Genomic DNA, 12,524 nt, shown 5'->3' with positions numbered 1-12,524 from the left:
AGTCAGCTCTCTTGGCATGAAAAAAATGTAAGTAGTAAAAAACAGAAAACACTATCAATGTAACTTTTACATTTCATTTAATTGACAAGAATGCACAGAGTTACTTAAATTACCCCTTACATTACATTTCATGCTTTCCTTCAATCACCTGAGTATTAGAAAGGAGAGGAGTGTATTTGTGGGTCAAAATTATCATAAGAGCAAGCACTATAAAATTAAACAATTTATTAATTTGGTTTATAATACAACACAGTTATTGAAATGTATTTGCTTCAGACACTGTGTTAGCCTTTGGAACAACAAAGATGACTAGAAATGATGCTTACCTGGCTTTTATTGGAGCAGGTGGGGTTGGCATTTTGGAAAGGGATGGAAAGCAAATATTGCAAGGCCTATATGAGAAGCAAGTACAACATGTGTGGTATGAAGAGGAAGGAGCAAGGGGTAATGAAACGCTCAATAAAGTCTCCTAAAATTCATAATAATTAGTGACTTCTCAATAGGAAGAAAGTGTAGGCATATTAGGAATATCAGTCCATCTGCTGTCTGGTATATCCCTAGAGACAAAGAGTACAGTGTGCCATTGGCTTCAACTATGGGTGATAGAGGCTGCGAATGCACCAGGCTGGCATGAATCTGTAGGCTTCAGTGAAGGGAAAAAAAGCACAGGAAGGAAGATATGGCCGGCCCTCTCTTATCATTCAGATTTCAGCCTCCCTGCAGGTGGGTGGCCTTCCCTGGCTCCCCAGTACCATGCTGCACAGGCCTCTCACTACTCTGTCTGGGCCTACTCATAGTGAATGTTTTCATTTGTTTAAGTTGTTTATCGTTCACCTTCCTCACAGGATGGCAAGTTTCAAGAGAGCAGGGAACTGCATTTCTAGCCCCTAGAACACCTGGTATACAGCAGGCACTCGATAACATTGCTCAGTGGTGAAATTAGATCAACAAGGAAAAAGAGAGCAGGAGAATGTAGAGAGTAGTCCACACAAAAAAGAAAGACAGACAGGAATAGTGAACTATAAAGCACTGTCTCAGATCAGAGGTCCGCCAGGGTACCCGTCCCTCAGCCCCAGAAACCATTCCCTACCAAAAAGCTCAAAAGGAACATTTCACAAGGACTATGCTTACCACATAGTCTACACAATGCAGAAGCTTGTCAGATTGGAAGGCTGAACACTGACTGCATTTTACACATCCTGCTATCTCAACAAAAAGTGAAAAAAGATACATTTTAACGGGGGATATTATAATTGAAAGCTTATTCAAGTAAGTAGATTTTTCAACAAAATATTAATCTGGCCAATAATCATATTTATAAGAAAGAAATGGAGAATTATTATGTGAGCCATAAGTTCAAATTCCTATCCTGAGTATTTAAATATTTTTTCTAAACATCACTATATTAATCTGCCTTTTTTGCATTTTACTGCTGTTACTGTTCAAAATTCAATCTCCTAGACAAATGGCAATTCAAGAACACATTCAAATTCCAGTGATATATTATTCCCATGACTACAAAGGTATATTTGCCCATTCAGACTTTTTTCATTCAATAGCTGTTATATATCTCTGAATATAAAATACACACTCTGCTTTCTCAACTATTATAACATACAGCAATTCCTACAATCCCTCATTCTTCCTCTGAATACACTTAAAATATACTTAAATTTAAATTAAATCACACAGAAGAGTTATTTACACTATTTTGACATAACTTGAATATTTTATTTTATTCAATGTATCTTATAGGTTAAAAGTAAAATGTCATGAGCCTCATTATTTAAATTCCATGTAGAAAAACTACTGTTGCCTGAAATATTTTGACAGCACTGCACATAGTATTACTGTCCTGAAAATTTAAATATCTTTTGGTATTATAGCTCCCCTACATTAGGAGGAGTTCTTCCAGTTTTAATACCTTTTTTTCTATTTCACTTTTAGATATATGAATCCAGCAAAGGGGAAATAATGAACTTCTAAGGAGGAAAACATAAATGCTCTTGCATATAAACCATTTCCTCTGAACAGTTTATAGATTCAGTTTCAATAATAATAGTTTTTTTTCAGCTTGACAACCCAGCCACCACCATTGATGGATATACTCTTTAATGAGTCAGCAATTGAGTAAATTTCTTTAAGTGATTCCAAATTCCATCCTCCAGAATAGATGGTTACTGGTTATTGCTTAGTTTGTACATACTCAGTGAAGCCAATATACACACTCCTGAAAAGGGAAGAGACCACCTACATGACTCTGGGCACGTCCCATAAACCTGGAAACTACCAGCCACTAAACAGGCTATGTGCGGGTTAGGTGTGGCAATACATACAAGAATGTCCTGAAAACTATAAAAAGCCATATACACGCAAGATTCCTATTATTACTAGTAATGACTAAAAAGTGCAACATGTCACTGATTTATCTTTTGCCTTCTGTGTAAGATTTGAACCACAAGGGGGGAAAGTGCAGAGACTGAAGACAGACACCTCTTCTCATGCCCGGGTTATCATAATCGCTTCCTAATCCGTCTCCCCTGTTTGTGCACTTGACACCTTATAATCTGTTCTCCGTATGCAGCAATCATAATAAGCCTTTAAAAATAAGGCTGTTCATATCACTCCTCTGCTTAATACCCCTCCAAGGCTTCTCATCTCCGTCGGAGTAAAAGCCAAAGTCCTTAGGCTGGCATGCCAGGCCCTGCAAAAGCAGTCTCTCTGCCCCTACTCCATCTTCTCCCTCCCCCCCCTCCCCCCCGCGGATGGCCCTCCAGGCACAGTGGCCTTCTTGCTCTTCTTTGCACAGGCACACCCCAATTCCAAGTCTTTGCACTTGCTGTTTTCTCTGCCTGGAATATTCTCACCCCACGAATCCATGTGGTTTCCTCTCTCACTCGCCTTCAAGTCTCTGCTCAATTGTCACCTTCCTGATAAGGTCTAAAACTGCAACCCTACCCATACTCCTGGCATCCCCAGCCCTTTTCCTCCTCCAAAATAGTTCCTTACAGTATGACCTGCTCTACTTATTACTTTGCCTAATTTCTGACTGTGAGCCCTTTGCGAGTGGGGATTTGGGTATGCTTTGTTCACTACTGCACCCCCAATGCCTAGCGCACTGCCTGACACATAGCAGCGCATCAGGAAAGTTGTTAGAGTAACAGATAAGCAAATTTCACATCATATACACATGCGAGCTACCTGTAAACTACAACACAGGGTGGAGCAAAAGTAGGTTTACAGTTGTGAGTATGCAAAACATAGTTCGTTTCTTCTATTATTATTTATTAATTATTGTATTATTTTCCATACAAAACAACTGTAAAGCTGCTTTTGCCCCCACCCAGTATTCTAACAAACTCTGTTGAACTCATGTTAAGCTAAAAGAAGGGAGAACATGATCTCACTCATATGTGGAATCTAATGAACAAAATAAACTGAACAAAATAGATCCAGAGACATAGAAGCATGGAACAGACTGTCAAATCTCAAAGGGAAGGAGGGGGCGGGGGGGGGGCATGAAAGAGATCAACCCAAGAACTTGTACGCACATATGCATAACCCATGGACACAGACAATAGGGTGGTGAAGGCCTGGAGTGGGAGCCTGAGGCAGGCTAGAAGGAGTCAATGGGGGAAAACGGGAAATATTTTTTAAAAAGAGAAATATTACACAAATAATCACAAAATAAAATAAACTAATATGTGCCAAGTGTATCAGTAAACTGGCATGGCTTGGCCAGAGTGGCTCAGTGGTTGAGTGTCAACCTATGAACCAGGAGGTCACCATTTGATTCCTGGTCAGGGCACATGCTGGGGGTTGTGGACTTGGTCCCAGCAGGGGCATGCAGGAGGCAGCCGATCAATGATTCTCTCTCATCACTGATGTTCCTATCTCTCTCTCCTCCCTTCATCTCTGAAATCAATAAAAAATATATTAAATAATAAAAATAAACTGGCATGACATTCAGGAGAGTTCCAATATATTCATGACATATTTGTTTAACCAAATATCACTGTATCATTAAAGAACACATTTCAAATCCATCTTTTTTATAACTTCAAAAAACAAAAGACGGGGACCATTTAATGCCAAACACATTTAATAATTAAATTAATTATATATGCTTTTGATTCTACTCAATATGAAATCAAGATTGCCACAAAAACAAATAGGAAATTCCAGTACCTCCACATTTTGCTCCCACAAACTCATAAAAACAAAGTTTGTATTTTGGCCATTACACTCTCTTAGCTTACTGATCAATCACAAATAGCTCAATGTAGGCTGTTTTCTCAGGAAATGTGGGCTCCTAGGAACAGGAGTGGGGAACCCACCATCCTTCACCTGGCTAATTCTGGGCCTCACTCATCTGGAATGCGAAGAAAACAATCTCTAGCTGCCTTTCAAGTACTGAAGGCAAATAAAGCTAATATTAGAAAAAGACACAACGATGTCTTCTAGGAAGTTAATATCTTGCAAACAAGATCTGGCAAATATATAATGTTAAGCTAATTAAGACCTGGTATCAAACATACTTTGATGCCACTTTATCTCAGTGGCCATAACGAAATAGAAAAGCGCAGCTGTCGTTCGTTCGTACGGTGTTTGATCCCCAAAATGTGTTCCTTCCCTTCCCTAATATCCTGCGGCTCCGATGACCTTTATGTAACAAGTTAGGTACTTGAACTGTTTCTTGTATATCCATATTGTTTCAACATAAGAGCTCCTTAAAGGCAGAAACCCTCAATTAATAAATACTCAATTGGATGAGGATAGATCCCTGTTTATAACATCATCTAAGAAAAACAAGCAAACATGGCTTCTTAACAATGGGAAGCAGAGGTGAAAAAAATAGTCTAATTTACCTCTCCCTTTCCCCAAGGCAAGGGAGGGAGGTGCAGTCTGTGTATACAAGGGAGAGAGAGGAAGGTACTATAACAGAGTACCAAAAAATTCATTTAGCACCTGAACGTATTTTAAAAATTGTACCACATTAGCACAGCAGTAAATTTTTTCTAGTTAAAATGAATACTGCATGGGGAAAGAATTATCATTGTTAGCTATTTACAGTGTGCCAAGAAGGATACCCAGGGAAATGCACAAACTACACCCAATGGGCTTAAAAACTATATGAAATATAGTTGTATTGTGCCTAACATCATAATAAAAACAATTATTCTTAGCTATGGATAAATATATTTCTATTCCACACATATGGAGATATGCATGTTTTGACAATTACCTATAAATAATTCAAGCTAATTCCCAAAGATTTAATCCATGTTGAAATGTGTCCTTTATAAAGCTGATAGCATACTTGGCAGAAAAGCTCAGTAATGAAGGGTCATACTTTGAAAATATGCATATGAAGCTACATTTCTCTTTTCTGCATTTTCAAACATGAATAATAAGCATGGTGTTTTTAACAAAGTAATTTTCACTTTATTTGCATGTAACACAAATGTCAGAATCTTAACTCTTTATGCCTACATAATGGATTACAAGGTTTAAAAAGTATAATCAATATAAAAGTTTCCATGAGGTTTATAATAAAACTAGAGGCCCAGTGCATGAAATTCATGCACGGGGTGGGGGAGAGGTTCCCTCAGTCCAGCCTGCACCCTCTCCAATCTGGGACCCCTAAACAGGCAGTCGGACATCCCTCTTGCAATCTGGGACCGCTGGCTCCTAACTGCTCACCTGCCTACCTGCCTGATTGCCCCTAACTGCCTCTGCTTGCCAGCCTGATTGCTCCCTAACTGCCCCCCTGGTCATCCCCTAACTGCCTCACTACCGGCCTGGTCACTCCATAACTGCCCCCCTGCCAGCCTGGCCGCCCCCTAACCGCCTCTGCCTTGGCCCCTGCCACTGTGGCTTTGTCCGGAAGGACGTCCGAAAGGATGTCTGGAAGATGTCCAGTCTAATTAACATATTACCCTTTTATTAGTATAGATGACTAGGATAAATGAAAATGAGATTAGAAACCCAAAGAACAGATTCTAATCCAGGCTCTGCCACAAACTAGCTATGTGACCTTGATCTAATGACATTGAAGAATGACAAATCTATGGCTTTCAAGTAGCAAAAATCCCAGTGAACCAGAGCTGACATAGAATTTGAAAATTATCTATCCCCGGACTAGTAGCTTAACTTTTCTGAACTTCGTATTCTGAATTATAATTTGAGAGTATTGGCTTCTGAGTTGCCTCGTAACCCTAAGACTCTGAGATAACCAAAAAAGCAGAGTCAAAGGGCTAACAGGTGATAAAAACATTGTTCCTGTAAAATTTGTGAGACTCATTTCAGCCGTCCATTTTTTTCAAAGTAGAATGTTCAATATGCCATGTACAGTATTCTTAATTAATAGTAAACAAGTATTATTCAGCAATATAGACAATGTACTAGGGGAAAGAGGCATAAGCCACATTCTTGGCAACTTGAACATTTGATGGTGTCAAGTCACCTGTTAGGATGCTAACTGATTAAGATTATTTAACTTCTCCTTATGAATGTAAATTCTGATTTCTAATATTATCAAATTTCCAACAGAGACCTCTACCACCCAAACTTAATGATCAGGGCTTTGTAGGATATTTTCTCACCAGAGGAATATCAGGTAATAGTCATGGGGAAGAATAGATAAGCACTATGAGCACCATACTTTATTTATTTTTATTTTTTTTTATTGACTTTTTACAGAGAGGAAGGGAGAGAGATAGAGAGTTAGAAACATCGATGAGAGAGAAACATCGGTCAGCTGCCTGCTGTACATCTCCCACTGGGGATGTGCCCGCAATCCAGGTACATGCCTTTGGCCGGAATCGAACCTGGGACCCCTCAGTCCACAGGCCAATGCTCTATCCACTGAGCCAAACCGGTTTCGGCTGAGCACTATACTTGAAAAACAAAGCATGAAAAAGTCAATAAACAATGATGAAAGTGACCCAACAACCCATTTCAGTGGTGAGGTGCCATGCACTGTATAAAGTACTGAGATATATACAGTATTGTGACAAATTAAGCCACAACCCAGCAAATATTATAGTTTTTCCACAGAAAAATCTAGACAAATGGTAGAAGCCATCTGACTGTAATGATGTCAATCTTCTTGTAGTGAAAGACAAAGATACAAAGGAAGATTATATTACCCTTAGATGAGAAAACAGGAATGCAAATATAGATATAATAGCTCTAGGCAGGGATAACATTCAAAATATTAAATACCTGGTGCTATATAAGTACTGATCAATCAGAATGAATACTAGCCATACATTCAATATGGTCACACCAGTGCATGCTAATCAAATATAAGTCCTGATTATAGACAGTAATAATTACCAAGTAGACAGAGAAATTTATTGATTTGAGGGAGTGAGAGAGAGAGATGTGAGAGAGACACATTGTACTCCTGACCTTCTGGTGCATGGGATGATGCTCCAACTAATTGAGTCAAACCTGCCAGGTTAGACTGAGAGAAAATTATAGAATACTGACCCAATACCTGGGTCCAGAAAGAGGAACTAAGTAAATTTCTTTCTAGATTCTGATATTTCTAAAGGTAGTGCAAATTATATAAATTTGGATAAGAGACAAGGTATATTCAAGATTACAGTTGGCCCTTGAACAACATGGGTTTGAATAGTGTGGGTCCACTAATACCCATATTTTTTTTCAATAAATACTGTAAATCTATTTTTCTTCCTTATGATCCTATATAATAAAAGCCTAATATGCTAACTGCCCAGTCATCCATTCAACCAATCAAAGTGTAATATGCTAATGATATGCTAAGGACAGCTCAACTGCTTGCTCAGAGGCCAGGGCTAGGGACCCCACTGGTGCATGAATTCGTGCACTGGGCCTCTAGTTTTCTTAATAATTTTCTTTTCTCTCGCTTATTTTATGGTAAGAATATTACATATAATACATATAACATAGCATATCTATTAATCAACTGTTCATGTTATCAGTAAGGCTCATGGGCAACAGCAGGCTATAGTTAAGATTTTCAAGAATCAAAATTTATATGCAGAATTTTGATTGCACAGGGTGGTGGTGGGGATCAGTGCCCCTAACCTGTGCATTGTTCAAGGATGAGCTGTATTTCTCACACGTACCATTTTCTAAAATAAAAAAGCTCCTATCTGCTGATTTTGGGCTCTTTTATTTAAAGACTACATGTTAAAGATCCAAAAGGGATACTTGTTTATATGAAAACATATATTCCCAAAATTTAGCAATTTTAAATTGTTCTTATAACTTTTTAAAGCTTAGCCTAAACAACTAAAATGAATTTTTTAAGTTAGCCTAAATTGGCATACCTAGAAAACATTTTGTATATTATGATATTTAGTCAAAATCTGTAGTTCCCAACTTCTATCACAAGGGTTTTACTGTTATATCAGCAATAGCTTATGTTTACTGGGAAAGTGTGGCTTGGTGGTTGAGCATCGTCCCATGAAGAGGTCATACTTTGATTCCAATCAGGGCACATGCCTGGATTGTGGGCTCGATCCCCAGTAGAGAGTGTGTAGGAGGCAGCTGATCTATGATTGTCTCTTATCACTGATGTTTCTATCTCTCTCTCCCTCTCCCTTCCTCTCGCTGAAATCAATAAATAAATTAAGTAACCTTATGAGGTAGGAACTTCTTATCTGCAAATGCTATTGATTAAGTCATGTATTTTTATCCTTGGCTGAGAACCATATCATAGTAACTTAGAGATTATGCAGTTTCATTGCTTTTTGTTTGTTTTGTTTTTAATAAAAAGCAATGACCAACGAGCAAATAAATGATCAAGGCCACAGCTGACATCAGTACATATTCAATTTCAAAGCCAAACCCAAATCCAAACCCAAACTCAAACATTAACATTTTCATTTCCATCTATGAACTAGGGAAATAAACTTACTGAGCATCTTCTATATGCCAGACATTGTCAGATGCAATTCAATCTCATGTAACCCTCAGCACTGCCCTAGATGTGTATTCCTAGCCCATTTTACAGACAAGAAAACAGAAGCTCGGAGAGTTTAAGTAACTTACACTAGGCAATCAGAGAATGAGTAGTAGATTGGGGCTGTGATGCCAAACTCAGTGTTCCCTAGGGTAAACCCTGTGGTTCCACTGAACAGACACAACCAGGAGCCATCAAGATGAGGTCAATGTACATATAGTCAATATAATACATCCAAGAAGAAAAATAAATGAAGAGATCATTTTAGAAAAAATTGAGAAGAGTTTCAAAAGAAAAAAAATACAATAAGTATCAGTTTTACCATGCAATATTTGTTTTCCTTCAAATTAATGTAGCTCAAGAGGACTAAACTCTTAGTGATCTTCAAAAGATACTATAATTTATATTTCACATTCCATTGGAATACTAGTGATAAAAAATATGCTTCACAAAAACAAATTGGGGTATTTCAAGTATATAGACATTTTTTAAAAGCAATATTTACTTTTAATTTAGTCATTAATCATATTAGGATGTAATTTTTAAAATATTTGAATATGATCAGGAATCTGTCATGAAACATTTTTACTAAGATTTTTTTTTTAAATATATTTTATTGATTTTTTACAGAGAGGAAGGGAGAGAGATAGAGAGTTAGAAACATCGATGAGAGCGAGACATCGATCAGCTGCCTCCTGCACATCTCCTACCAGGGATGTGCCCGCAACCCAGGTACATGCCCTTGACCGGAATCTAACCTGGGACCTTTCAGTCCGCAGGCCGACGCTCTGTCCACTGAGCCAAACTGGTTTCGGCTACTAATATTTTTTTTATCTTGTTTCATTTATTTGTTTCGTTTTCCATCCCAAGACTGCCAAGTTACATTATACTAGTAAAACTTGCCAAAGAGCACAGCATTACTAGCCAGAACATGTAGAAACAAATGTGGGTCCTTAAAGATTGCAGTCCCAACAGAATGCTAGTCCCATTACATTAAGAAGGTTTGAGGTAGTCTCTCTAAACGAATTGCAAGAGAGAGGCAATTCCTGGTGCACCTCAAATGCATTCTCTTGACAGGGTACCAGCAGCTCAGTGTCCTCCAATGCGTTTTTCCTCTCAAATTAAAAAAAGAAATTACCTAGATATATAGATTCATACCAGCTTCTCTTGTTTTACACCAAATCCACCAACAAAACAATTTAAATTGTTATTAATTATGGAAAACTATAATCAGTTAAAGAGTTCTAGAGATCCATTCCTCCTCAAGTCCCTTGTGTCAGAATGCTAAAACATTATTTATAAAGGGGGCATTATCCGTTTAGAAAGAAAACTTCTCATTCTACATAAATACTAAACTTAAAAATTATTCTTATTTATAAGACAGTGTGTGGAGTAACAAGATTTAAGATAAAAGTAAATACATATTGAAATAGACATTAATAACTTTAAACAAACTTAAATTTTATTACATTATTTTAAATCTCCAGATGACAATACATTTGTAGAGATTTCATAAAAAAAAGTAAGTGTTAAAACAGCAACTATCATTTTTGAGGTCTTACTCTGTAACAATCAGTTTTTAACCCCTTCCCCGGCAGAAACGTGTATACTCGTTTTCACAAAATGTTCTTTTTCAGTCGTCGACGAGTATAACTACACTTAAAAATTATTCTTATTTATAAGACAGTGTGTGGAGTAACAAGATTTAAGATAAAAGTAAATACATATTGAAATAGACATTAATAACTTTAAACAAACTTAAATTTTATTACATTATTTTAAATCTCCAGATGACAATACATTTGTAGAGATTTAATAAAAAAAAAGTGTTAAAACAGCAACTATCATTTTTGAGGTCTTACTCTGTAACAATCAGTTTTTAAACACAGTATTCTTATCCTTATTTTAAGTTATGAAAAACAATAATTTATTGGGTTAAGAAATTTACCCAAGATTTTACAATGCCAAAAAATGATACAGCCAGAATTCAAAATCAGGTCTTACAATGCACAAGTCACTTTCATAAACAATCTCATTTTTTTTTTCTCATAATACTCTAACTCTAGAAAGTAGTAGTATTTCTCATACTTTTATTAGCTGTGGTAAAATTGAGACTCAAAGAGGTTCCATGACTTGGTAACTTCACACAGGCTGATGACTCCACATTAAGTGGTCTTTTCAGCATTAAATGTCCAGCTGACATTAAAACCTGGTGTTCAATATTAAATCTCACATACAAACAGTACAGGGCCTGGTTCATATTAAGACTGTCCATGATTCTCTTCTGAGTCATTCTCCTGAACTATTAAGAATATATTTGATTTGAGTAATATTTCATCTCTCACCCAAAGGTTAGATCTAAAATTTGCAATGCTGAAGGGAAGATAACATAGCATCTAAAATCACCTGTATTAGGGAGTTCCATTGCCCAAGGATTCTTCTCAGAAGTCCTCTAAGGAAATGTTTGATTTAAAAAATAAATCTATTAGCCATTTACTTCATGTATTTGGAATGGCTTAAAATAGACTCGTTCCTTTTTCCGTTAGCCTAACAGAACAGGCTGCTGTGTTACAGGCCAGGCGCCCGCAAGGCTCACAGAGAATCGAGGCGTAGAAAAGGCTCTTCCTCTCCAGCTGCTGAGTCTCTGGGATCCTAAGAAGCCCACACAAGCCTCTCATCAAACCAGTACCTATATCAATAGTGGGTGATTTCCTGACAAGCCTAATTTGGCATCTAGACACAGGTTTAGACCTAGCAACAATATGCTAACTACGTGGATTATAGCACAAATGTTTATTTACAGTGAGACTTTATTCCAAAGAGCTTACATTTCTTAATTTAAAAAAAGCAAAGGTCAATATAGCTAATGAATTTTTAAGTGACTTATTTCTACTGTCATAAACCTAATTATGAAACATGCCACCTGTATTTAATACTGCTTTGAAGCCTTCTTTTCCTCACTGGAAAAAAAATACAATTAGCTTGTATTAAGCAGAAAGCATAAAAACTCACAAATACAGTGGCTATAGCAAAATAATAAACTAAATAACAGGGACAGTAATCAGATGCCAGCTATCACACTTATTCCCATAATAATTAATTGTACCCAGCTTTTTAAAGGTGTAAGTGTTGGGGAATATTTAAAGACAGAAACTTGGAGATTCTATATTTAGTGTGAGGGAGTTTAAATACACAACAATTATTTATCCCGGGACTATTACGAATGACAACTTCCATTTGTACAGAGAATGAATAAGATAAAACAACGCAACTATAAAGTTTTGGCTGGATTCATTATAAAATTCTACCCTCCACAGGTTTATAGAAATGTTTTATGAGTAAATACTACAGATTTAGAAATGCTTGTGGAAACCTTATCCCGTGGAATATCTATTTGGTTTCATATAACTACTGTGCTCATGAACACTTGTCTCTTATGTTCCTGAATATTTATGAATAACATGGTCTTTAACTCAACAGCGTTTTTCCTGGCACAGCTCTTCTTCCAGATGCAGCATCAAGTATGGTCTTGAATTAAGGATCAAGTAGCATCCTATGCTGCTTC

The 12,524-nt window shown here is 37.0% G+C and overlaps 1 long non-coding RNA gene across 1 annotated transcript in view; it reads right to left on the bottom strand.

Annotated features, from left to right (window-relative positions):
• LOC107181711 overlaps positions 1–12,524 on the bottom strand; it is a 40,984-nt gene that overhangs the window by 1,597 nt on the left and 26,863 nt on the right. Inside the window, exon 2 of the long non-coding RNA XR_001512406.1 lies at positions 327–392. This is a non-coding gene — a long non-coding RNA (uncharacterized LOC107181711). The remainder of the gene's footprint in view (positions 1–326; positions 393–12,524) is intronic.

This window comes from Myotis davidii, unplaced genomic scaffold (assembly GCF_000327345.1).
Source record: "Myotis davidii unplaced genomic scaffold, ASM32734v1 scaffold473, whole genome shotgun sequence".
In the NCBI taxonomy this organism is placed as follows: Eukaryota; Metazoa; Chordata; class Mammalia; order Chiroptera; family Vespertilionidae; genus Myotis; species Myotis davidii.
This window is presented reverse-complemented; position numbering and strand designations above follow the sequence as displayed.